The sequence below is a fragment of the Halichoerus grypus genome, chromosome 8 (assembly GCF_964656455.1).
Source record: "Halichoerus grypus chromosome 8, mHalGry1.hap1.1, whole genome shotgun sequence".
Taxonomy (NCBI): Eukaryota; Metazoa; Chordata; class Mammalia; order Carnivora; family Phocidae; genus Halichoerus; species Halichoerus grypus.
Window position 1 is genome coordinate 73,521,671 of NC_135719.1, and position 27,780 is coordinate 73,549,450.

The 27,780-nt window shown below is 36.4% G+C and overlaps 1 long non-coding RNA gene across 1 annotated transcript in view; it reads left to right on the forward strand.

Moving 5' to 3' along the window:
• Nucleotides 1-27,780, forward strand: part of LOC118553368 (uncharacterized) — a 228,531-nt gene that overhangs the window by 36,232 nt on the left and 164,519 nt on the right. Inside the window, exon 2 of the long non-coding RNA XR_013440595.1 lies at nucleotides 12,704-12,754. This is a non-coding gene — a long non-coding RNA (uncharacterized LOC118553368). The remainder of the gene's footprint in view (nucleotides 1-12,703; nucleotides 12,755-27,780) is intronic.

Consider the following 27,780-nt stretch of genomic DNA (forward strand, 5'->3'; position numbering starts at 1 on the left):
AGATTTTGGATACTAGCCCTTTATCTGACATGTCATTTGCAAATATCTTCTCCCATTCTGTCAGTTGTCTTTTGGTTTTGTTAACTCTTTCCTTTGCTATGCAAAAGCTTTTTACCTTGATGAAGTCCCAATAGTTCAATTTTGCCCTTCCTTCCCTTGTCTTTGGCGATCTGTCTACGAAGAAGTTGCTGTGGCTGAGGTTGAAGAGGTTGCTGCCTGTGTTCTCCTCTAGGATTTTGATGGATTCCTATCCCACATTTAGGTCTTTCATCCATTTTGAGTCTATTTTTGTGTGTGGTGTAAGGAGATGGTCCAGTTTCATTCTTCGGCATGTGGCTGTCCAATTTTCCCAGCACCATTTGTTGAAGAGACTGTCTTTTTTCCATTGGACATTCTTTCCTGCTTTGTCGAAGATTAGTTGACCATAGAGTTGAGGGTCCATTTCTGGGCTCTCTACTCTGTTCCATTGATCGATGTGTCTGTTTTTGTGCCAGTACCATATGTCTTGATGATGACAGCTTTGTAATAGAGCTTGAAGTCCAGAATTGTGATGCTACCAGCTTTGCTTTTCTTTTTCAACATTCCTCTGGCTATTCGGGGTCTTTTCTGGTTCCATACAAATTTTAGGATTATTTGTTCCATTTCTTTGGAAAAAGTTGATGGTATTTTGATAGGGATTGCATTAAATGTGTAGATTGCTCTAGGTAGCATGGACATTTTCACAATATTTGTTCTTCCAATCCATGAGCATGGAACGTTTTTCCATTTCTTTGTGTCTTCCTCAATTTCTTTCATGAATATTCTATAGTTTTCTGAGTACAGATCCTTTGCCTCTTTGGTTAGATTTATTCCTAGGTATCTTATGGTTTTGGGTGCAATTGTAAATGGGATCGACTACTTAATTTCTCTTTCTTCTGTCTATGTTGTTGGTGTATAGGAATGCCACTGATTTCTGTGCATTGATTTTATATCCTGCCACTTTACTGAATTCCTGTATGAGTTCTAGCAGTTTTGGGGTGGAGTCTTTTAGGTTTACCACATAAAGTATCATATCATCTGTAAAAAGTGAGAGTTTCACTTCTTCTTTGCCAATTCGGATGCCTTTTATTTCCTTTTGTTGTCTGATTTCTGAGGCTAGGACTTCTAGTACTATGTTGAAAAGCAGTGGTGATAGTAGATATCCCTGCTGTGTTCCTGACCTTAGGAGGAAAGCTCTGTTTTTCCCCACTGAGAATGATATTAGCTGTGGGTTTTTCATAGGTGGCTTTTATGATATTGAGGTATGTACCCTCTATCCCTACACTGTGAAGAGTTTTAATCAAGAAAGGATGCTGTACTTTGTCAAATGCTTTTTCTGCATCTATCGAGAGGTTCATATGGTTCTTGTTCTTTCTTTTGTTAATGTATTGTATCACATTGATTGATTTGTGGATGTTGAACCAACCTTGCAGGCCAGGAATAAACCCAGTTGGTCATGGTGAATAATCCTTTTAATGTACTGTTGGATCCTATTGGGTAGTATTTTGGTGAGAATTTTTGCATCCATGTTCATCAGGGATATTGGTCTGTAGTTCTCCTTTTTGATGGGGTCTTTGTCTGGTTTTGGGCCCAAGGTAATGCTGGCCTCATAAAATGAGTTTGGAGGTTTTCCTTCCATTTCTGTTTTTGGAACAGTTTCAGAAGAATAGGTATTAATTCTTCTTTAAATGTTTGGTAGAATTCCCCTGGCAAGCCATCTGGACCTGGGCTCCTGTTTGTTGGGAGATTTTTGATTACTGCTTCAATTTCCTTAGTGGTTATGGGTCTGTTCAGGTTTTCTATTTCTTTCTGGTTCGGTTTTGGTAGTTTATACGTCTCTTGGAATGCATCCTTTTCTTCCAGATTATCTAATTTGCTGGCATATAGTTGCTCATAATATGGTCTTATAATTGTTTGTATTTCTTTGGTGTTGGTTGTGATCTCTCCCCTTTCATTCATCATGTTATTTATTTGGGTCATTTCTCTTTTCTTTTTGATAAGTCTGGCCAGGGGTTTATCAATCTTGTTAATTCTTTCAAAGAACCAACTCCTAGTTTTGTTGATCTGTTCTACTGTTCTTTTGGTTTCTATTTCATTGATTCTACTCTGATCTTTATTATTTCTCTTCTCCTACTGGGTTTAGGCTTTATTTGCTGTTCTTTCTCCATCTCCTTTAGGTGGAGGGTTAGGTTGTGTATTTGAGATCTTGTCTCTTGAGAAAGGCTTGTATTGCTATATATTTTCCTCTTAGGACTGCCTTTACTGCATCCCAAAGATTTTGAACAGTTGTGTTTTCATTTTCATTTGTTTCCATGAATTTTTTTAATTCTTCTTTAATTTCCTGGTTGACCCATTCATTCTTTAGTAGGATGCTCTTTAGCCTCCATGTATTTGAGTTCCTTCCAACTTTCCTCTTGTGATTGAGTTCTAGTTTCAAAGCACTGTGGTCCAAAAATATGCAGGGAATGATCCCAATCTTTTGGTACCGGTTGAGACCTGATTTGTGGCCCAGGATGTGATCTATTCTGGAGAATGTTCCATGGGCACTAGAGAAAAATGTGTATTCTGTTGCTTTGGGATGGAACGTTCTGAATATGTCTGTGAAGTCCATCTGGTCCAGTGTGTCATTTAAAGCCTTTATTGCCTTGTTGATCTTTTGCTTAGATGATCTGTCCATTTCAGTGAAGGCGGTGTTAAAGTTCCCCACTATTATTGTATTATTGTCTATCTGTTTCTTTGATTTTGTTATTAACTGGCTTATATAAATGGCTGTTCCCATGTTAGGGGCATAGATATTTAAAATTGTTAGATCATCTTGTTGGTAGACCCTTTAAGTGTGATGTAGTGTCCTTGCTCATCTCTTATTACAGTCTTTGGTTTAAAATCTAATTTGTCTGATATAAGGATTGCTACCCCAGCTTTCTTTTGATGTCCATTATGATGGTAAATGTCCACCCCCTCACTTTCAATCTGGAGGTGTCTTTGGGTCTAAAATGAGTCTCTTGCAGACAGCATATCGATGGGTCTTGTTTTTTTATCCAATCTGATAGCCTGTGTCTTTTGATTGGAGCATTTAGCCCATTTACATTCAGGGTAACTATTGAAAGATATGAATTTAGTGCCATTGTATTGCCTGTAAGGTGACTGTTACTGTATATTGTCTCTGTTCCTTTCTGGTGTATGTTACTTTTAGGCTCTCTCTTTGCTTAGAGGACCCCTTTCAATATTTCTTGTAGGGCTGGTTTCATGTTTGCAAATTCTTTTAGTTTTTGTTTGTCCTGGAAGCTTTTTATCTCTCCTTCTATTTTCAATGACAGCCTAGCTGGATATAGTATTCTTGGCTGCATATTCTTCTCGTTCAGTGCTCTAAATGTATCATGCCAGTCCTTTCTGGCCTGCCAGGTCTCTGTGGATAGGTCTGTTGCCAATCTAATGTTTCTACCATTGTAGGTTACAGACCTCTTGTCCCGAGCTGCTTTCAGGATTTTCTCTTTGTCTCTGAGACTCATAAATTTTACTATTAGATGTCGGGGTGTTGACCTATTTTTATTGATTTTGAGGGGGGTTCTCTGTGCCTCCTGGATTTTGATGAGTGTTTCCTTTCCCAAATTAAGGAAGTTCTCTGCTATAATTTGCTCCAGTATACCTTCTGCCCCTCTCTCTCTTTCTTCTTCTTCTGGGATCCCAATTATTCTAATGTTGTTTCACTTTATGGTATCACTTATCTCTCGAATTCTCCCCTCATGATCCAGTAGTTGTTTATCTCTCTTTTTCTCAGCTTCTCTATTCTCCATCATTTGGTCTCTATATCACTAATTCTCTCTTGTGCCTCATTTATCCTAGCAGTTAGAGCCTCCATTTATTTTATTTTATTTTATTATGTTTATTAATCACCATACATTACATCATTAGTTTTTGATGTAATGTTCCATGATTCATTGTTTGCATATAACACTGAGTGCTCCATTCAATACGTGCCCTTTTTAATACCTATCACCAGGCTAACCCATCCCCCCACTCCCTCCCCTCTAGAACCCTCAGTTTGTTTCTCAGAGTCCATTGTCTCTCATGGTTCATCTCCCCTTCTGATTTCCCCCCTTCATTTTACCCTTCCTGCCATCTTTTTTTTTTTTTTTTAACATATAATGTATTATTTGTTTTAGAGGTACAGGTCTGTGATTCAACAGTCTTACACAATTCACAGCACTCACCATAGCACATACCCTCCCCATTGTCTATCACCCAGCCACACCATCCTTCCCACCCCCCACCACTCCAGCAACCTCGGTTTGTTTCCTGAGATTAAGAATTCCTTGTATCAGTGATATCATATGATACATGTGTTTTTCTGATTGACTTATTTTGCTTAGCATAACACCTTCTAGTTCCATCCACATTGTTGCAAATGGTAAGATTTCTTTCCTTTTTTGATGGCTGCATAATATTCCATTATATATATATATACCACATCTTCTTTATCCATTTATCCATTGATGGACATCTTGTAGAGCCTCCATTTTTTATTGTACCTCAGTAGCCTTTTTGATTTCGACTTGGTTAGATTTTAGTTCTTTTATTTCTTCAGAAAGCGATTCTCTAGTATCTTCTATGCTTTTTTCAAGCCCAGATAGTATCTTTATAATCGTCATTCTGAACTCTAGTTCTGACGTCCTACTAATGTCTGTATTGATTAGGTTCCTGGCAGTCGGCACTGCCTCTTGTTTTTTTTTTTTTTGAGGTGAGTTTTTCTGTCTTGTCATTTTGTCCAGAGGAGAATAGATGAATGAGAGAACAAAATGCTAAAAAAATGCTGAATGGGTAACAGTGACCCCAGAAAAATACACACTAAACAAATCAGAAGAGACCCAAAACCAGGGGAATAAAAAGGGGGAAAAAATATGATCAGGCTGGTGAATATAACAGAGCCACACACTAGATTTTGGGTGTATTTTGGTCTGTTAGAAGAAATTGCCTCCCAAAATTTTAAAGAAAGAAAAACTCATGTATATACAAAAGTAAGGGTAAATACGATGAAGGGCTGGAATATGAGTGGAAAGATGAAAATTAAAAAAGATTTTAAAAAAGGAATTGATAAGTTCGTTGAAAAAAGAATAAAAAAATTTAAAAAAAAGAATGTGATCAGGTGGGAAACTAGGACAACGTCATATACTAGAGTTAGGGTATATTTTGGTCTGTTAGAAGAAACTGTATCCCAAAATTTTAAAGAAAGAAAAACTTATATATATACAAAAAATAAGGTTAAATACAACAAAGAGATAGAATATGACTGTAAAAATGAAAAATTAAAAATGATTTAAAAACGGAATTGATAAGATGTTGGTTGAAAAAGGAAAGAAGAAAAATTCAACTAAAAAATAGAAAAAAAAAATAAAGAGAATTTAAAAAATTACCTTTGAAAGACTAAAGCATCATGGGAAAAAAGCCATGAATTCTATGTGCTGTATCCCCCTTTGCCGTTCTCATCTATCGGTAAACTTGGTCTTGGCTGGATGTTCTTGCTGATCTTCTGGGTGCGGGGCCTATTGCCATGGTTCCCAAATGTCTTTGCCGTAGGCGGAATTGCCTCGCCCTTGCCAGGGGCCGGGCTAAGTAATCTGCTCAGGTTTGCTCTCGGGAGCTTTTGTTCCCTGCAAGCTTTCCGTACAGCTTTGGACGACGAGAGTGAAAATGGCGGCCTCCCAATCTCCGCCTTGGAGGAGCCGAGAACTTAGGGCCCCGCTCCTCAGTGCGCCCCCAGAGAAAAGCAGTCAGTCACTCCCGTGTCCCCGGTCTCCGGCCGCACTCCGTGCTCACCTGGCCTATGACCAAGCGTTTCTGTCTCTGGCCCATGACCCTGTGTGGAGTCTCCAAACCCCACAGAGTCCTGCGGTGCGCTCCCGCACCTCTCCTCCCCGGGGAGGAAGGGAGTCTCCCCGGATCTGCCGCTTGTTGGGTCCCTGCTGGAGGAGCAGTGGCCCAACTGTGCCGCGGATCACGGTTCATGGCAACCCCGAGCTGAGAGCCCGCTCCTCATCTCCGTCTCTGCAGCGGCTTCCCCGCTCTGATACGCGGGAGCTCTGCCGCACTCAGGCACCCCTGGTATTCCTGTGACCCCGAGGGTCCTGAGACCACACTGTCCCGCCGTGTGGGTCCCCCCCCCCCCACTTAGCCACTGGAGTGACGTCTCTCAGCGGAGCCGACTTTTGTGCTCCGCTGCTCTATCATTTGCCAGTAGCGGCCGACGGAGGCCCCCTCCCCCACCGTCTATCCTCCCAAATATCGCCTCGGATTCACTTCTCCAACATCCTACCTTCCAGAAAGTGGTTGCTTTTCTGTTCAGAGAGTTGTTGCTATTCTTTTCTTTGATCTCCTGTTGAGTGTGTAGGTGTTCAGAATGGTTTGATCCCTATCTAGCTGAATTCCTGGGACCAGATGAAATTTAGGTCTCCTACTCCTCCACAATCTTGCTCCACAAATTCTCTTATTTTTAATAAATTGTCTAGTAACTCCTGTTTTTCACATAATACTGCTTATGTGACTTAGTTTTTTAAAAACTACAAAACATTTGTAGATAAATGTATTATTGTGAAAATTAATAGTGGTAAGGAAGGGTATTAACTATTGTTAATGATTCCATAGTGAGTTAATTGAGGTTTCTTAAAGAGAAATTTTTCTTAAAAAAGTTACAATTTCACTTTGTTATTATAGTCTTGGGAGACATGCCATTTTTTTCTTCCTGTTGTTATGGAATTTAATAATGTGGTTTCTGAAATCCCCTACTTACCATCACCACCACCATCACAATATACTTTGCTTTGGTTTTGACTTATTTGGTTACCTTTTTTCTTCCTCCCTGGAATATAGGCAAGGCATTTGTTTTTATATGTTAATCTTGTATCCATTCACCTTGCTAAATATTATGTTTAGTAGCTCATAATTGATTCTCTTTAGTTTTCTAGGTAGGTAATTGCATATTCTACATATAACAGCCACCTTATCTCCTCTTTTCCAATATTTTAATCTAATTTCTTTTTCTTATAATACTTGTGGACTAGAACATCTAGTTATATATATATAGTAATACAATAAGAGTATCCTTGATGGCAGCATTCTTATCTCATTCCTGACTTTAATTGGAAGACTTGTAATATTTCCACATTAAGCATAGTGACTGCCATGGGTTTTGTCTTATACCTTTCATTAAATCAAGAGCATTCCTCTGGGTTTCTAGCTTACCATGTTCCATCTTTACAATTATAAATGAATGTTAACAGTTATCAAATTCTTTTCAGTTTAAAGTAGGATGTTATATAATTTTATTCCATAATGAATTACATATATAATTTACATTTTTAGATTCTTCTTTGTTGCATTTCACAAATAAATGCTTTTTAGTCATGAGGTAGTCATTAAGCAAACTACATGATTCATCTTGCATATTATCTAGAATTTGGTCAATTTTTGCATATGTTTCAAATGTTTTTTAAAGAATGTATGTTGAATATTTTTCAGATCTCTCTATACTTTTTTTCTGCTTATGCTGATTCCCTAAGAAAACTTTGCTGAAGTCTCCCACCACATTATGTATTTGTTAATGTATTTCCCCTTGTTATACCATCCTATGCAAATATGCTTTGCATATTTGAAGGTATGTTTTAAGTACAAAAGGTTTATGGGTATTTTATCTTCTCAATTTATTATTTCTTCTGTAAATATAAACTTCTAGTCTCTTTTAATGCATTTGCTTTACATTTATGTTGAATACAGAGGTGCCTGGGTGGCTCAGTCGGTTAAGCAACTACCTTAGGCTCAGGTCATGATCTCAGGCCTGGGATCGAGCCCTGTGTTGGGCTCCCTGCTCGGCAGGGAGTCTGCTTGTCCCTCTGTCTCTGCCCGTCCTCCCCCACTCATGCACATGCTCTCTTACTCTCTCTCAAATAAATAAAATCTTTTAAAAAATGGTATTGAATGAGATTAATATTGCTACATTAACTTTTTAAGTTATAAAAGTATATACTTTATACTTATGTGTTTATAATTTCCCTTTATCATTTTGTTTTAGGTGTATCTCCTATAAACAGCATATAATGGCAATTTGCTTTTTTATAGCTATATTAGAGTCTCTCTTTTTAAAAAGTGAGGTTGAATCATTAACATTCATGGTAACTACTGTTATGTTTGGGTTTTCTTTTTTTCATCTTTTCTTTTTTTGGTATTTTTACTTTCTAGACTTGCTTTTTGTTCTTTCATTTTTTTGCCTTTTTTTCTCTCTTGGTTTGAAAGATACTCAACTCATTATGTTTCTACATTAGCTACCATTAAATACTTTAACTTATTTTTAAATAATTTCACACTTACAGAAAAGTTGTAATGATTGTACAAAGAACTCCCAAAAACTCTTTATCCAGATTCTGGTCATTTAAAAAAAAATTTTTTTTTTAAAACTACATTAGTCACACATACACACACACTTTTGGCTGACATACTTGAGCGTAAGTTCTCCATTACCCCTTCATATTTTAGTGTGCACTTCTTCAAACAAGGATACACTCCTGCCATAACACATTATAACGATCAGTATCAGGAAATCAACACTGATACAATATCACCATTAAAATATATTGCTATTCCAATAATGTCCTCTACTTTTTTAATTCCAGTCCAATATCCAATCTAAATTGTATTTAGGCATCATGGGTCTACAGTCTCTTTCAATATGGAACAGTCTCTTAATCTTTTCTTACATTTTATGGCCTTTATGTATTTCTTTAAAGTATAGGCCAGTTTCTTTGTATAATGTTGTTCAATTTGGATTTGTTTGATGTTTCTTCAAGATTAGAATTAGACTATGCCTTTGTTTAGAGAGATACTTTGTAGATATCCTGTTTTTTCATCAAAATTTTACCTACCATTTTTAGCATCCATTGCTGATATTTGCCTGAAATAGTTATTATGATCATTATCAGAGGGGTTTATCAATTCCATTTTTTCCAGATTTATTACTTGGCATCCTATTGTAAGATAAAGTATTCTGGTTTCCCCCTAATATTGTTATTTTTTTATGTTAAAACATAATATGGAATGCCATTTTGTTCAGCAGGTTGTAATCCATTAGTATCATTTTTTATGTTAATACTTAGATTATTTGAGATTTGGCCCTTCCAGATTGCTTTTGTGCTCTTTTATCTGTCCCCTTCATTCTTTGAGCAGTTCTTATTTTCTGACACAGCCATTTCAACAAGATTCCCTAATTCTTTTTAATGAGGAGAGGTATGTAGAAACTAAGATTTGGGTGCTCGGTGTGTTCATTTTTACTGAGGTGTCGTGGCTTCTAGGACAGAGGTAGGGAATATATGTATCCACATACACTTCTATACTTATTTCTATATTTTTCTTTCTATATAAAAAACTATGTGTTCACATTAATACTTCCAATACCAAACCAACATCACAGGATTTATTCTAGTCCTCTCCTTTTTCATATTTATAACTTCCTTCTTTGACAAAGAGGAATATTGCTCTCTTTACCCCCATTATATTTATTTATTCACTCAAACTCCCTGTATGCAGCCAAAATCCTGAACATGCAGTTGCTTCCTTGGCTCCAGCCATGCTGAGTATATCAATACAGCTGGCTCACTCTTCTGCCTCTGCCAAGGAAGAGAAAAGGAGAAAAAGGACTTTTAGATTTTTAATAAACATATTTGAACTTGTATTTTTCTATCATATTCTAATCATTATGCATATTCTCTTTAAATAACTCAAGAACAGTAGTATACTTTTGCTTTCATCTGTACCTCCAACCCCGACTTCCCATGTTGATGTCGTCTGAAATTTTATTTCCAGATTATTATTAATAAATTTTAAAAACCCACTTAGGTAGACTTAATAATGAATTTTCTTTTTTTCCTTTTTTTAAATATGTGATTTTTAAAAACAGATTGATTTATTTATTTTAGAGAGAGAAAAAGCATGAGCAGGATGGGCAGAGGGAGAGAGAATTTCAAGCAGACTCCACACCAAGTGCGGAGCCTGATGCGGGCCTGTATCTCTCAACCCTGAGATCACTACCTGAGCTAAAACCAAGAGTCAGACACTTAACTGCACCACCCAAGGGCCCCTAGAATTGATAATGAATTTTTATTTTTTAAAATATTTTATTTATTTATTTGACAGAGAGATAGCGAGAGAGGGAACACAAGCAGGGGGAGTGGGAAAAGGAGAAGCAGGCTTCTCACTGAGCAGGGAGCCTGATGCGGGGCTTGATACCAGGACCCCGGGATCATGACCTGAGCCAAAGGCAGACGCTTAACGACTGAGCCACCCAGGTGCCCCGATAATGAATTTTCTAAAAGTTTTTGTTCATTATTGCTGTTTACTCCTGAATCCATTCTTCTTCTGTTAGAATTACATATTTTAATAATAATTCAGAATATTTGTCAGTCTATAACTGGTAAATGTCTATTTTATTTTCACATTCCAATATAATTTGTCTGATCATAGATTCAGAATTATTATTAAGGCTAGTTCCAGATATAAGATTGACTTAATGACAATTAATAAAAAATCAATAGTAACAAGCAACCAGAAAATTTAACAAAATGTAAGATTCTATATGTCATGCAAAGGTAGTCCGTGCTCTTGGATGGGATAATCTGACATGTAAAGATATTAATATTTATACCAATAATTTATAAATTCATTGGAAACCCTATCTAAGCTCTAGTTGAAATATTTTAATAATACATTCTATGAGTATTATACTTGTTTAGAACAAACAAAGTAAACCAACAGACTGGAAAAAAGACTTCAGAGTGCTTTTAGATCTCAGCTTTTGTTTTGTTTTTTAAAGATTTTAATTATTTATTTTGGAGGGGGAGAGCATGAGTAGGGAAGGGGCAGAGGGAGAGATTGAAGCAGGCTCCCCGCTGAGTAGGGAGCCTGTGGGGTTCCATCCCAGGACTCCAAGATCATGACCTGAGCTGAAGGCTCAGACACTTAACTGACTGAGCCACCCAGGCACTCCTAGCCTTTGTTTTTTAAATATACAGTCTTTGCCACATTTTCATTATGCTAGCTATGTAAAAGTGAATTATGAATATTTTACTTTATTTCTAGCTTTTGGAATTGTTTATATGTTATAAGAATAATTTATTCTTTAGAATTCTAGAAAGCCTAATCTATAAATTTATCAATGTATAAAGATATTTGAATATAATACCTTGATAACTTATAAAAATTTCTTATCAGAGCATTATCTACTTCTTTTATGAATCAATATTGGTAATTTATGTTTTCCTCAAAAATTAACCTTCTAACTGATTTTTTATTCAGAAGACCTGTGATTTTGCATATAGTGTTCTTTTACAGTTTAAACTTTTTCCTGATTTTTCTGTTCTCTATATTGTTTAGATTTATGATCTTTTTTTATTTTACTATTTTTGTAAGAACATTTTCTTATGTTTATTTTACATATTATTTTTATTTGCTATTTGCTATTTAATACCTGTTCCTCTTCAACTTTTTAGTTGCTTATTTTTTCTTTTCTTTTTTATTAAAAACACTTAAATGAATGTGGTGAGTATATCTTTGTCTAAATTAGTTTATGTATACATACTCCTTTTAAATTTGTATTATATATAGCCCATCATTTAACGCTTTGATTTCTTCTTCAACTCATGACTCAGTAATGTGTTTTCTTTTTATTTTAATATTCAGATATTTCAATATTTCTTATTTTGAAGATATTAAGAACATTTTTCAAATTATTAAATTAAAAATGAAGCACTTTCTAGTGATTCCAAGAAAATGATAAATTTAGGTACATGTACTTACTTTAGTTGCTTTCCCCACCCCATATCGAAATTTCTGGCTTATTGTAGTATAATTCTGGATTTCAAAATTCAGATTATTGTCCATTTTTTAGAATATACATTTTCCCTTTCAATATTTAATATTATGACATTTGCATGAAATTTGATGGATGTATTTATAAGAAATAGTCAAGCACCACTGTGATCTACTAATATTTTTGGTTATTACCAGTGCCCCTTTATAATATAGTGGCTCATGTTTTTAAGTGTTTTAGATCCACCTCTCCACCAGCTGGAGGATGGTCTTGAACAATTTTTGAGGAATATAATTAGGTGGCAGGTTTCTGAGCTCTGTATTCTTGGCAATGTATTTCTATTGTTCTTATAATATGCCTGGCAATGTATTTCTGTTGTTTCTTGGCTTAGAGTCATACTTTTTTCTCAGAACTCTATAGCTAATGCTCCATTTTGTCCTGGAAAGTTCATGTTGAAGAGAGAAAAAAAAGGGAGGACAACTTGATTATTTTTTCCTTTTAGAGATAATGTGTGTTTTGTCTGTTTGTTTTCTTTTCTGCTGGAATGGATGTATGAATTTCCCCCCTACTGTGTAATTCCAAGAAAGTAGATCTAGTAGATCTTTTCAATCTGTTTTGCCTAGGATGTATACGAAGTGGGGGGTGAGAGGGGAAGGAAGTGTTATTTCCTTGCCTCAGGGGTCCATGAGGGATCCTTGGTAACACCCTTGGTCCCCTTGAACAAGCGTTCTTCCTATTTTCTGCATTTCCTGGAATGAGTTAATTGTTTGATTTGTGAGTTTGGCAAATGATGGTCAGATCCTTCTGAACATTTCTCTCTCTCTGTCTCTTTTTTAGTGCACCTTGCCTGCACGGAGGATACGTGTCCGGTGTTCTCTGACCCCTGTGGTAAGTGCAAGCACCTGTGCTGGAGGCCGGTAGTTACATAGCCATACTAGTGACTGTATGGGTATATCTGTCTGATTCAAGATTAACCCAATGGGAATGCTGTTGTGGGCTAGGATTTAAGCTGGGTTCTCAAATCAGCCTTATTAACCAACTGATACTTTTATTTCTCATTACCTGATTCTTCTGTCTTCTTGTGATTGTTTGGGATTGCTCCCATACAAATCTCAAGTATTTGGTCTTGGTATTTTGTATATTTGGCATCCTTCAATCCCCAGGTATATCTTTCTTCAGAAAATTTTTCTTCTTCCTCCTCTTAGCTTATTTTCTCCTCTATTTTCTCTCTATTTCTCTTAAATTTAGAAATTCCTATTATTGCTTCGAGGTGTGTGTGTGTCTGTGTGTGTTTGTTTGTTTTATCTGCCTTTTATATTCCTTATCTAGCAGAAGGTAACTGTAACAACAACACCCCCCCCCCCCGCAATGGGGGAAGTACTCAAGCTCAATTCTAGGGTGTTCCCCATTTAGGTTATTGAATGTCTGACCTGACAAAGTAAAACTATAGCTAACTATTAACTTTTTCCTTATCCCTTCATCTGGACCTAAAAGGCAGAGTTAAACATAGAATCACATTTTTCAGACAAAGTCTACCCAATATCCAAATATTAACATAGAGACACGCCCACCCCCACCCAAGCAAGTAGAAAAAACAAAACAAAAAACATCTCTTGGCATATGAAAATATGCTGATGTTTTGAAAAGTAGATCAATATGAAGGGTTAAAATATATGTCATCATTTAAACAGAGCAATTGCAAAATGATTTGGCGGCTATGTTTTAAGCTCACTGTAGCTGTTCTCTGCAGGAACCAGGATGGCAGTTCTTTCATTCTTGGATAGGCCCAGTAGAAGAAAAAGCCTTGTCATGTGATCCCTGCTCACAGTGGTCTCTAGTTATCTTCACCCAATCAAATTAGAAGGTGTTTATCAATTTCTGCTGGGATTCCATCTACTTACTTTTTAGATGCTTCATAGTGATTATGGGTTGAGTTGACTCTTCTTCATTCTAGTAATGTCTGCCGTAGCAGACCACTCAGGAATTCTGATGTATGATGTTCCCTTGGGCAGTATCCAATGGTGATATAGGCTCTCTATTTTTATATATGGGTATCCATTTCAATGACAGTTTTGAGAAGAGGGCTGTTAATGATTTTTAAGGTACTGTTTTGTCTGCAAGTCTGTTCACTTAACTAAGTTACATCGACCTGTGACTATGTTTCCCTATTTGTAAAGTAGGAATAATCTTAATTACTTCCCAGAGGCATGAAGATAAACTTAGTTCATAGATGTGAAAAAGATTTGGAAGTGTTCATTAGAAGCTGTGATTGAGCTTTTGAGTAGTCATAGATATTGCACAAGAAAAAAATTACAATTCCAGGGCTGAAATCTTCAACTGCTCTCTGTGAATAAAGGATTCATTTTGTACATTAAAAATAGCCACTGGATATAATAATTTTGTTTAGTGATATGCTCAGAGGTAACCAGAACAGGGAGTAGTTACATATTCTTGCAGCAGACCATGTGGGCGATCAGAATAGGAACAAATAAAGTGTGTGGATTCATTTTATTATACATCTGTTCTTTCATCTCTATTTACTTTTAAAAAACTGCTTCTTCAGGAAAATGACCTTATGATGAGTTTACTATATTTCCGTAGTGTTATGTTGCAAATATTTCTTTACTGCTGGAGTTTTAGTAAGCAGAGGTAAAATGCAATGTTTCAAAGTTACTATGTGGATTTCCTTTCCTTTTGCTCTCTGGAAATGTGGGTGGGAGCTGGTCAGAACTTAAGAGACTCAAGATAGTATTTTGGCCTCTTACTATGTTTCATATATTTATTTTTGTTACCCATTAAAAAAATAAAAAAACTCACATTAGAGAAACTCTTTTCTTTTTAACACCTGAGAAGTAGTAGTGTGTAGATTATTATTGCAGACTTTCGATCATTTGTTTGGGTTTAAATTGTACACCACCATTATTTAACCATTTTAAGCCTCAGTTTCCTAAATAGAATGGAGATTACCTATCTTTACTGAGTTGACAATTTTCCATATGTGTATGTATTCTAGGGTGGCAAGGAGGCAGAATCTGATTTGGACTGCTGATATAAATGACTCCTTTGTTAGGGCTAATGTTTTCTTCCTCCTTGTTGGGCTACCTGTGCATGTCAGAGTTATAAACACAGAGGATATGTATAGAACAAAGTTAACAATAAATGATACTCTAATTCAATTTGCTTTTTTAAAATTACACTGTACCAGAGGTGAAGGCAGTAGATAAAAATATCTACTTGGTGAATATACTGAAGGGTTTAATCAGTGTGTTGGAGGCTAGGGGTAACAATCTCATTATAAAGCATGCCATTAATGTGAAATTCTCCGTTAAACTGGAACTTGTAATTCTTAATAGATATGGGCAATGAGAACTCCTAAATTTAAATATTGAACAAACATTTGCCCCTACATGTGATGTTGATGTGCTACTAGTGAACAATTTTGTTCATGAAAATAATGAAATATTTGATGATAATACGGCCATACATATAAGCAGAGACTGATTTCTTCAGAGAAATAACATATGTGGAATAAAATAATGCCAATTGCAATTACTTAGATCACTTACAAATCTTAATAGAGTAAATCTTATGGTACTTTATTTAGGTGATGCATTTCAAATGCCACTGCAGTTTTAATTACATCAATATGGAGACCCTTAATTAAACTCACAGGAAAAATAATCATTTGCATTAACCATAATATCTGGTGCTATCAAGTACTTGGCATGCCAATTAATAGAACATGATGCCTGATTATCTAAAGGTGATAATAAATCACTTAGTATTGACAGTTACGCTCAATCACAGTTTAAGACCATATATTGTAGAGCCACAGTTCAGGATGCTATTCAAGCATGGCTTCTATATTTACTATGGTAATTCTACTAAAATACTTTTCCTGAAGTTAAAGATTATTCTTTAAGAGATAGGGCCTAATGAGTGGTATATGTCAAGGCCACTGGGGGAAACCAGACCATGTGCAATTTGGTTATTCTCTCTGGAGTACCACCTTACTCCAGATCATTTTCCCTCACCCCTATTGGCCTTACTCTATTCATTTTTGAGCCCTTAGATGTTATGCTCCGACATCCAGAAAGTTTACTTGACTCCTTAGACTAAGTTAGGTTCCCAATTAAGTACTCACATAGCAACCACTACCTTCGCCTATGAAAATATTCATTATATGATGTTGATATTACTTGGATTATTTTCTTCTCCCATCTCAACTCCCAAGACTAGACAGTGAGCTTTGGAAGGCAGGGATCAGGTCTGCTACGTCCTTCTACCTCTCTGAAACCTCTGTCCGAGGGACCAGTCCATATCAGATATCCAAAAATGATTTTTGAATGATTAAGGAAATGAATGAATAAATGCTTGTACAATTAAAAGATAATTTTTTAAACCCACAGGTTTGCATTCAACATCAGTGAATTAACAAAAACAACCTAATAAAACTGTATAAGTAACAGTAAAAAAATGTGTATTTTGTAACTGAAAAAATGTCTATTTAAATTTCTCATTCTCTTAATTCAATGAAAGGAATTTAGAAACTGTGAATGGAGCTAATTTCTACATATAAACTTCAATCTGAAGATAAGAAAATTACTGATCTTAAGTCAGCAAAATGTCTCATGCAGTTATATGGTCTCCTTCATATATGGCCTTCCAATAGATTTATAGAAGAATTCTGCTCATCATAATTTTTCCTCTAGCCATTTGAAAAAGGTTTTAGACTTTAATTTGATTATTCCAATGGGGCACGCATTTCTTTTGTTTCCTAGAAGCTATAAATAAAGAGGAGAACCATAATTTAACCTCAGATAAGGACATTTTCTTTGTTAAACATGTATATATGTTCTTTGAACATTTATTTATAGTAAATAGTGGACATACTAAGCTGGGTTTTTACCTTAGATATAGTGGAGATACCTCGTCTGCTATCTCATAAGAAAGTGTGATATGGTAGAAAGAACTTGCTTATTTCTCTGGTTCTCAGATTCCTTATCTATATAGTGGGAGTGTTGTTTTGGGGTTCATTGAGATATTGTGTGAAAGTGCCTGAGAATAGTTAGCAGTATTTTCCTTTCTTCCTTCTAGTCTTTCTTCATTTAACCAAGAAGGGAATGAGAGGAACTTTCCCACTTCTCTGGTTTGCTAATACAGGCAAGTTTGCGGCAATCTCTGAAATACATTAGAACTTTAACAGATTAGTAATAGACTAATAATAGCAATAAGCAATTTTCACTAAATTTACATAGTATGTTAGGCTTTGTAAGATGTATTTTTTATTTATCTTTTTTATTCCTCATAATGATGTAATGAAGAAGGTATTATGTTATGTGGTAAAGTGTGTTAACTCTAAAGTCGAACCACCTTGGTTTATATCCAGATTCTCCTGCCTCCTCACTATTGATCTTTGGTGCCTCCCTCTCCTCCCTGTGCTCTGATTCACCATCTATACAGTGTCTGCCTTATAAGCTGTTGTGAAGACTAATGCAACAGTCCTGCAAAGCATCATGTAGGTATCAAATACCTACCTCTTATCTTACCTAATGCTTGCTCAGTAAAATGCTTAGTGCTTACTCAATGGAAAAATTTAAGGTCAGAGAGTTTAGATGGCTTTAAAAAGTTAAAATAGCTGGTGTGAATCTAACATATGGTTTAGATTGTGGTCTTCTGATTCCAAACAGCATGATATTGCCATTATAGCTATCTTGTTATCCATGAATCTCCACATGAATCTTGTGTAATGTCAAAATGATCACTGTATGCCATATGTTGATTGCCTTTATCCTTGTTTGAAAACCTGATTATGTACCCTGATGAGGCATAGAGAATCAAGTGTGAGCAAGTAGGCCAGGTCTGGTCATTGGCTTGCACCTGTAAGGGCTTAGAAAATGTGTGTTGGATGAATGAATAAATTGGGAATTTGTTTATCATTAGATTTCTGTTGCCATGTACTATATCTTTCTCCACAAGAAGAGGCAATTCAAGATGTACTTACTTCTCATTTTGATTATGTGGATGTAGCATGAAAGAGCCTCAGAAGCCATTAACTCAGTTTGGTACATTATAATAATCACCATTGTGATGGTATTTTTGTTTGTTAAGGTGGTCATTTTAGGGGAAAAAGATTTTCTTTTTTTTTTTTTTTTAATTTTTTATTGTTATGTTAATCCCCATACATTACATCATTAGTTTTAGATATAGTGTTCCATGATTCATTGTTTGTGCATAACACCCAGTGCTCCATGCAGAACATGCCCTCCTCAATACCCATCACCAGGCTAACCCATCCTCCCAACCCCCTCCCCTCTAGAACCCTCAGTTTGTTTTTCAGAGTCCATTGTCTCTCATGGTTCTTCTCCCCCTCCGATTTCCCCCCCTTCATTCTTCTAGGGGAAAAAGATTTTCTATAGAGGGCAAAGTAAAATAATTGACTTCACTTGAGTTGAGGACCACTAACCTTTTAGAGAAAAGGTTTTCCAGAAATTCATCACTGTGTCTTAAAAACTCCCACTGAAGAAAAAGCACAGATCTGATCTTTGTTGATAATCCTTTAAATCTAAAATGGATTATCCTTGTCTGTCTATGCAGCATTTTATTTCCAAATTTAAATTCTTGTTGGCCTTATCTAATATAGTATATGTTTAATGTCTCGGGTTTCTCCTTTAAACTTCATTAAGAATTTTGGTTCTACCCCAAACAAATGGTGAGTCATCCTGATGGGGAAAATTATGAGAAAGGCAAAACTTTGAGAAGAAATGAGAGATGAAGGAGGTTGCAGCATGGTTTCTGTGGAGCATATTTGGGAAGTACTCACAAATTCGCAATGGACTGAATCAAACTTACCTCAGTACCACAGAGTATTATGTTTTTGGACCCAGGAAACAGAACTCAAATATACAGCAAGTTTTTTTTTTTTTTAAGATTTTATTTATTTATTTGAGATAGAGTGAGCAAGAGAGAGAGAGAGAGAGAGAACAAGAGGGAGGGGGTAGGAGCAGAGGGAGAGGGAGAAGCAGACTCCCCGCTGAGCAGGGAGCTGACAAGGGGTTTATCCTTAGGACTCCAGGATCACCCAGCAACTGCTTAACCAACTGCACCCTCCAGGTGCTCCTATACCACAAGTTTTAACATCAGAAAGGTATTGAGCAACCACGCTGCTAGGATGGATGGTAGGAAAAAGAAAGCTTAGCAAGAAATGGGGCAGTGGGGACAGAAAAAAAGAGGACAGATTTGAGAAATATTAGGATTCGAAACAGGATTTTGACTGAATTTGAGACTGTAGAGCAAGAACTATCAATGACTCCCTGGTTTTTTGCTTGGGAAGGTAGATGGTTGGGAGCTTTACTGAGATGAGGAATCTTTTTTTTTTTTTTTTTTAATTTTTTTTATTGTTATGTTAATCCCCATACATTACATCATTAGTTTTAGATATAGTGTTCCATGATTCATTGTTTGTGCATAACACCCAGTGCTCCATGCAGAACGTGCCCTCCTCAATACCCATCACCAGGCTAACCCATCCTCCCACCCCCCCCCCAGAACCCTCAGTTTGTTTTTCAGAGTCCATCGTCTCTCATGGTTCTTCTCCCCCTCCGATTTCCCCCCCTTCATTCTTCCCCTCCTGCTACATTCTTCTTCTTCTTTTTTTCTTTCTTAACATATATTGCATTATTTGTTTCAGAGGTACAGATCTGAGATTCAACAGTCTTGCACAATTCACAGCACTTACCAGAGCACATACCCTCCCCAGTGTCCATCACCCAGTCACCCCATCCCTCCCACCCCACCCCCCACTCCAGCAACCCTCAGTTTGTTTCCTGAGATTAAGAATTCCTCATATCAGTGAGGTCATATGATACATGTCTTTCTCTGTTTGACTTATTTCGCTCAGCATAATACCCTCCAGTTCCATCCACGTCGTTGCAAATGGCAAGATCTCATTCCTTTTGATGGCTGCATAATATTCCATTGTATATATATACCACATCTTCTTTATCCATTCATCTGTCAATGGACATCTTGGCTCTTTCCACAGTTTGGCTATTGTGGACATTGCTGCTATAAACATCGGGGTGCACGTACCCTTTCGGGTCCCTACTTTTGTATCTTTGGGGTAAATACCCAGTAGTGCAATTGCTGGATCGTATGGTAGCTCTATTTTCAACTTTTTGAGGAACCTCCATACTGTTTTCCAGAGTGGCTGTGAGATGAGGAATCTTGAGAAGGAAGAACTATTGAGGTTGAGGAAGTGCATTATTTTTGCGCATGTTATATTTGAGATAATTACAGGACATTTATTAATTTAGTATTTGTAATGTGCAAGGTGCTGGGCTAAAAGTCTGTGAGAATAATGGAAAGACAGACTATTAATCTTTAAAGAATTTTTATTAAGAGAGAAAAGACCTAACTCCAACTATCTATAATGTGTAGTAGATTATTCTAAGAGCCATTGCAAGAGAGAGCAAGTCAAGTCCAGAGATTTCTATGATCTATAAAATGATTATAATGTTTCTATGCTTCTAGTTAAGTTTCATTTGACATTTTGTTTGTAACCTCACTATCAGTGATGAAAATTTTGTTAAATGAAGAGAGCTTTTATACATATTGACAACTTTAGATAACAGTAAATAAATACCTATCAGTTTATAATTCATATTTATATAATAGTATGTACTTATGTACATATACAAATATACGGAATATATATATTTCTCTCTATATATTCTGAATATAGAAAAATATACTCTTCTTGGAAAAGAATCTCTATTCTATTTTGTAAATTTCAACTTTCTCCTTGTATTTATTTTTAACTGAATCTTACTCTATTTACTGAAGCCACAGTAGTAAATAAGATGTATTTTAGCAATTTAAAGTTGAATATTACCATCCAAATGTGCTAATAAAATTTTATCTTTTTAATTAGGTACTTAATATATTATTTTTATGCATTAAAATTTTTCTAAAATATTTCTTTTTTTTTTTTCTTTTAAGATTTTATTTATTTATTTGAGAGAGAGCATGAGACAGAGAGAGCATGCGAGGGTCAGAGGGAGAAGCAGATTCCCTGCCGAGCAGGGAGCCCGATGTGGGACTCGATCCCAGGACTCCAGGATCATGACCTGAGCTGAAGGCAGTCGCTTAACCAACTGAGCCACCCAGGCGCCCCTCTAAAATATTTCTAAAGACTGATAATAATCATTTATATATAAAAATCATAAATTTTAAATACTGATTTTTACTTTCAGTAGCCCAGTAATTTAAATTATTTTCATTAGGCCAAGTACGTTTAGTAGTACACTAAATCATATTTCTTGATTTGTTATATTAGAAAGAAAAGTAATTTATATTTTATATTATTAATTCATTTTAATGGATATGTAATTTCTGTGGGCTTTTCTTTCTTAGTAAAGTCATACTTTTTATGTAACCCGTTTAAAAATATTTGTGTAGCTTAGAGTTGAAAGCTGCTTAAATTTGTTTTTGTATTTCAAGCTTTCTATATAAATGTATGTGCTACTAATTTTGAAAGAAGAACAAAGCCCCTGTGAATTATATTGTAGATGTTAATGACATTGTTAAAATAATGACAGATTGCTTTAATGGTGGATGTGCACTTAGTTGGAGGAAGCCTAACAAAATGTGCTATTTCATATTACTTAAAAGAGTTAGTCAAGAGCCATCACCCACTTACAGTCATGTCTTAACCCAAATTACAAAGCATGTGCAGTATCAAAACCGATAAAAAAATTCCAAGTGGCATGTATTCATGCACTGTACATTCATTCATTCAGACACCATTAAATAGTGTTTGTTAACCTTTAATTCAGATGTTTGCATTGAAATAACATAATGTAAAACACAAGTCAATGGAGGGTTGTAAAACTGTTTCTTGCTACAGTTTTTATTAGCCTGTTATTCGATGCTGAAGTGCAGTTACACTCTGAAGCAAGGCTTGTATAGAAGTATCGTATCAATATATTATAATACAAATTTAACCTATTAAATATGTGACAAGTATTATGTTTATTGCTGGGATCTATGAAAATATAGACATTGTTGTTGATAAATATCACCGTATCCTACTCTATATCATGGGCTTGCCCTTGCAATTCAGAGGACCCATGGGGACTCTCGGCTGCACCCTTCAACTTATGTTGCTGTAAAACCCAGAGTGGTTTAGCTACCCAGGGGATTTTTCATTTAAGTTTTATGTTAGCTATGGTATTTTTAAAGGCTATGCATATACATATAGATATATATTTTGCTTAGATAAAAGGGAAGAATATCCTACTAAAATTGGTAGAAGTCTATGGAGGCTTTTAATTATGTTCTTTTCACATTCTGTATGTTCTAATTTTTCTACGAGGAACATGAATTCTTGCATAGCAAAACAATTTTAAATGAAGCTGGTTATTGTTGCATAGAAAAATGTGGTGGTGAAACCAGTGCTAATCCCTTGTTTATACCCCCAAACTATCCCCTTACAGTAGGAAGCCTCAATATTACCCTAGGGAAGAGCTTTCTTTGAAGTTTAACATTCGTTTGACCACCAGAGAAGCCAAGCATGTCATTTGCTCAACATTGATGGAAGTTACTTTTTTATGTCCCTCCAAATACAAAAGTTTAGAATGAGGACAGGCTCATGAGTAGTAGCCATCAAAGATATCCACACAGTCCCATCAACACTGTGGATGGATCAGACCAGTGCTCAAACTTTGGATAGAGTCAGAAAATGGAGCTCACATGTTTTCTGTTAGACTCATACCTTTCCTGGCTAAGAGTTGATAGCATTAAGCATTGTGTGTGTGTGTGTGTGTGTGTGTGTGTGTGTGCCTGGCTAAGAGTTGATAGCATTAAGCATTGTGTGTGTGTGTGTGTGTGCCTGGCTAAGAGTTGATAGCATTAAGCATTGTGTGTGTGTGTGTGTGTGTGTGTGTGTGTGTGTGTGCCTGGCTAAGAGTTGATAGCATTAAGCCGTGTGTGTGTGTGTGTGTGTGTGTGTGTGTGTGTGTGTGAAAAGTTTACCTGGATTGGGAATAAAGTAAAATAGGAGACTTTGAAATACAGCCTTTACGCTAAATGACCTATTCACATACAACTACAGATCAGTTTTTCTTTGTGCTGGTAAGGATGTGGTTGACAATAGCTTTTAAATCCATTTAGGTAAGGGGCAAATAATCTTGGGTGAATTTCCTTGTATGTCCTTTCTGCCTTTCCGTTCATATTTGTACGCACTCACATGCAAATAGTCAAATACACATTCACACACTCACACACACACACATTCAGATTTAAATTTTCAAATCCTCATGAACAAAACCTATTTGCATAAGTTCTCGAAAATGACTAATGTGTTCGTGGCTCACAAGAAATAAAGTGTGTGGCTCATTGGTACTTTCTCATTTCTCGTCAGTTTTCCAGAAGTCATTATTGTGTCTGAGTCTTTAAGTCACCTTTTTTCATAGGTGAGCCCAGTATATTTCTTCAAGAATGATAACAGATTCAATGAACTACAACTTTGTTTTGCTGTTTGATGGTTTTAACTTTCTGTATTAAAAAGAAATACAGATTCCCTATTCTTTCTCATGGGCTCACACCTAAAACATGTGTAATTATATACCAATTTTACTTATTTCAGTATGTACAGGTTTCAAATAAGAGGCCATTATGGTAATTCTCAAGCTCATTTTCGTCTTTTCCAAAGCTTTCAACTTCTTTCTATTTAGATGTTAAGTTATTAGATCATATTTGAAAGCCATAAATGTCTAGGACATATATGACATAAGTCATATAATATTAAAGTAGCTAACCAACTCAAGAATTCACATTTAAACCTATTATTAACCCTTCCAACGGTTTCCAATCACTCATAATTAGTTCTGTGAGATTGTTTACATTATTTATGCTGGTAAACAGAGTCATTTCTTCCAATTAAATTGCCTCCTAACACTTTGACTGCTTTATTAGGATAGTGGTTGAGTTACTGTGTCTTTAATTAAGAACCACTTTAATTTGGACTGGTTTAGTTATTGCTAATGGTGAGTAGTTTGTTAATGGAATTGGAAGTGAAATTTCTTCTTCTTCTTTTAAAAAAATATTTCCCTGCCCTTATACTGCATTCTAACTTTGCCTAAATGTTTGAAAATTTTGAGCCTGTTCAAATGCCTTGCTTGCTGAAATCATTTTATTTCAGGCACATTCTTTTCTGACTCTCAAACCACTGGACAGTATCTTTTCCTGAACCATCATGTAAATAGCCTGTTGGAAGATTAGAAAAAGGTGAATTTTGTATTAGTTTTTTCCTGTTGTATAACAAATAATCACAAATTTAGCAGGTTAAGAAAATATGCATTTATTATCTCACTGTGTCTGTATGTCAGGAATCTCATGGGCTACAATCAAGGGATCAGCCAGGGTCAGACACTTTGTAGAGATCAGGGATCTCTTTTAGGTGCACGTTATTTTTGGCAGAATTCTGTTCTTTGTAGCTATAGAATTAAGGTTTCCTTTTTCTTGCTGGCTAAACTAAGGGCCACTCTCAGGTCGAAGAGGTCACTCCCAGTTCCATGCCATATGATTCTCCCACAGATCTCTCACAATATGGAAGCTACTTCACAGCCAGCAGGGAAATCTCTCTAACCTCAGAGAAGGCCTAAGCTTGCTTTTAAAAGGCTTCACCTGATTAAGCAAGACCCACCCAGATAATCTCCCTTTCGATTAATTTAGTCAACTGATCTGGGCCTTTTATTACTACTCTAAGGTCCCTTCACCCTTGCCATATAAGGAAACTGAATCATGGGCATAACACAGGGATGGAAATCCTGGGGCCATCTTAAAATTCTGCATCCTAAAATCTGTATTTCAGATAGTTTAGGAAACTGCACATTGAGGGGAGAAGGTTAAAACCAATATAACTGGGGGGCGCCTGGGTGGCTCAGTCGGTTAAGCGTCTGCTTTCGGCTTGGGTTATGATCCTGGGGTCCTGGGATTGAGTCCTGCATCGGGCTCCTTGCTCTGTGGGGAGCCTGCTTCTCCCTCCCCTCCCTGCTCCTGCTCTCTCTCGCTATCTCTGTTGATATCTCTGTCTCTCTCTCAAATAAATAAACTCTTAAAAAAAAACCCAATATAACCAGTAAGCATTGTTTTCTGTCCTGCAGAAATTATATTGCACTGTTTCTTTGTTCAGGACATGCAGGAAGGGCTGATTTCGAGTCTTCTTTTTCAATGTGAAGTGTACTCGAAATGCTGCTGTTTCCTACCAGCATTTTATCTCAGAGTTCGCCTTTGTTGATAATAATCCATATATGTCATTAAAAATAATAGCTACAATGTATTGAACATCTACTATATATTAGGCATATAAATACTTTTTAATCCTTGAGGGTTTTTTTTAACTCTACAAATGTATCATTATTACTATTTTATAGGTGAGGAAACAAAAGATCAAAAAGTCTACGTTATTTTCTGAGTGTCACAAAGATTGTAGAGATAGAGGATGTGAGGGTTAATTTTATGTGTCAACTTGACTGGACCAAGGGAGCCCCAGTAGCTGGTAAAACATTATTTCTGGGTGTGAGGATGATCCTGGAAGAGATTAGTATTTGGTTAAATAGACTGAGTAAAGAAGGTCCACCCTCCCGAGTATGGGCTAGCATCGTTCAATCAATTGGGGACCTGAATAGAACAAAAGCAAAAGAAAGGGCAAATTCTCTCTCTTGTTCAGCTGGGACATCTTTTGCTGCCCTTGGACATTGGAGCTCCTGGTTCTCAGGCCTTCAAACTCTGAAACATACACCGTCACGATCCAGTCTCTTGGTTCTCAGGCCTTTGGACTCAGACTAAATTAAACCACTGGCTTTCCTAGTTTTCTAGCTTTCAGATGGCAGATTGTGGGACTTCTCAGCCTCAATAATTGTGTGAGCCAACTCCCATAATAAATCTCCTTTTATATGTATCTATATATCCTATTGGTTCTGTTTCTCTGGAGAACCCTGACTAATACAGAGGACTTATGTGAATTAGGTCTAATTCTAAAGTTTGTGTTTTTTTCCTTTTATTACTGTATTGAAAAACCACATGGATTCGGTAAAGTTGACGTAGCCCGTATGAAAGTCTACTGAGCCCCAAATGACTAATGTATAGTCAAATCTCACTCATAGCAATTTCTTCTACAGCCTTGGGATTTGGTATTAAAAGGATTTAAATCTATAACCAGAAATAAAGCCTGATGCTAAATAGATGTGTGTATTTCATTGCGCCATTGATGTGGTAATAGATTATACTACTTCCAGAGATGTGGTGGAAGATTGATGGAAAAAGGGTTAAAATACCTGTATGCTTTATTGCAGTTTAATGTGATTTTCTCCATTGTTCCATGTGAACAATAAAAAGCTCTAAATACTTCTAGAATATTCCCTAGGGTCAATCACTTTGTTAATGCACATTGAAGTTTGAGAATGTCTTCTTTCTAAAGAAAGCTAAGTTTACTAGGACATGTGAGTAACAGCACCACTCCCACCCTCCTCTCTTTTATCTATATATTTATCTTATAAGAGGTATAGTTAGGTGTCTTAGACATTGCTCACTTGAGGGAAAAAAGTTTCCTTGTGAGAATCACCTTTTGTAGAAATCAGCTCTCCCAGAATATTTGCACATACTCCTGGTTAAGAATTACTGAATATATTCCATGCAATATTGCATGGAGGCAGCATACCCATGGGTGCATAAAGAGAGTTGTTACTAGAACTAGAAAGTGAACACTTTCTAGGTTTTTTATGGTAGTTTGTGGATTCCAGAAAGTCAACAAAGACTTGGGCCATAGTCCCCAAGGTACTATATGACTAGTAAAGGATCTTCAGCTTTTCTTTTTTTTAAATTTTTTTTAAAAGATTTTATTTATTTATTTGAGAGAGAGAGAGAGAATGAGAGAGAGAACATGAGAGGGGGGAGGGTCAGAGGGAGAAGCAGACTCCCTGCTGAGCAGGGAGCCCGATGTGGGGCTCAATCCTGGGACTCCAGGATTATGACCTGAGCCAAAGGCAGTCGCTTAACCAACTGAGCCACCCAGGTGCCCCAGGATCTTCTGCTTTTCAACATATGAATTTAAAGGGCCGAGAATTTGGGCTGCCTGGGTGGCTCAGTTGGTTAAACATCTGACTTTGGCTTAAGTCATGATCTCGGGGTCCTGGGATCGAGCCCTGCATCAGACTCCCTGCTAAGCAGGGAGTCTGCCTTCTGGCCTTTCCCCTGCTCATGCTCACTCTCTCTCTCTCAAATAAATAAATGATTTTTTTTAAAAAGGGCTGAAAATGTATAAGCAGTTGATGAAAAATATTGATATACAAAACTTTGTTAATACTTCAATTCACTGTTCAAACACTAGTGAAAATGTATGGCAGATACCCCCTTTTTATTATTCCCTTCCTTTTGAATTCTTCCCTTAATTACCTCTTCCCTAAGTCATCCTGGTCCTTTTAGAGAAGGAATTGCATAATACAGAGAAACAGAAATTTGGTAAAAAGCTAATTCATCAAGATTCAGTGGGATGTGAAGTCCAGGATGGATGTGCCATTTATTATTTACACCAGGTGCGTGCTTTGACATAACTCTATCCTGCCAAGAAGATGTTGCCTCTGGCTTGTAAAGTCAGCCCATGAAAGTGTAACTATTGTTAAGATTCCCTAAAACAAGCTAATAAATATAACACTGTATTGGAAACACTTAACAACAATACCAGAAATAGAAGTATTGACTAATTTTTGGAAGAATGTACTTTTGGTGACATTGTGACCCTAAAAGGTGATGTTACTATTCGGTTGGCTTCATAGCATGATCCAGAGAAATAGGTGTCAGCCATAAAGCATTCTGCCTACTTGCCGCACTTACTCCTCACAACTCCATGAGAA